We start from the raw sequence: 349 nt of genomic DNA on the forward strand, positions 1-349 counted from the left end.
GGAAGGCCATGAAACATTAGCAAAAGGAGAGAGGTAAGGCAGGCAGTCTTCTCCCAGGCGGCATAGAGGAAGGAACACATCAAGACGAGGGAGATTCTACGCTCGATATTAAGACACTTGCTATAATAGGTAATCTTAGATAACCTAAACTTGTACTGCCTCTGGGTCACAGAGACCTGCAGTTGACAGTGGTGAGGTAATATGATGAAAGTAACGAAGCTACTGTCTAACGCTCAAAGATGTGGTAGCTGTGAATGGCTTTATCTCTTGATCGATATTACAGTAGCAGATAACACATGTTTCTGAAATTTCAGTGTAATATAAAGCTCTGTGCTAAAGTAATTCAAAG

The sequence above is a fragment of the Penaeus monodon genome, chromosome 22, assembly GCF_015228065.2.
Source record: "Penaeus monodon isolate SGIC_2016 chromosome 22, NSTDA_Pmon_1, whole genome shotgun sequence".
NCBI classification, from domain to species: Eukaryota; Metazoa; Arthropoda; class Malacostraca; order Decapoda; family Penaeidae; genus Penaeus; species Penaeus monodon.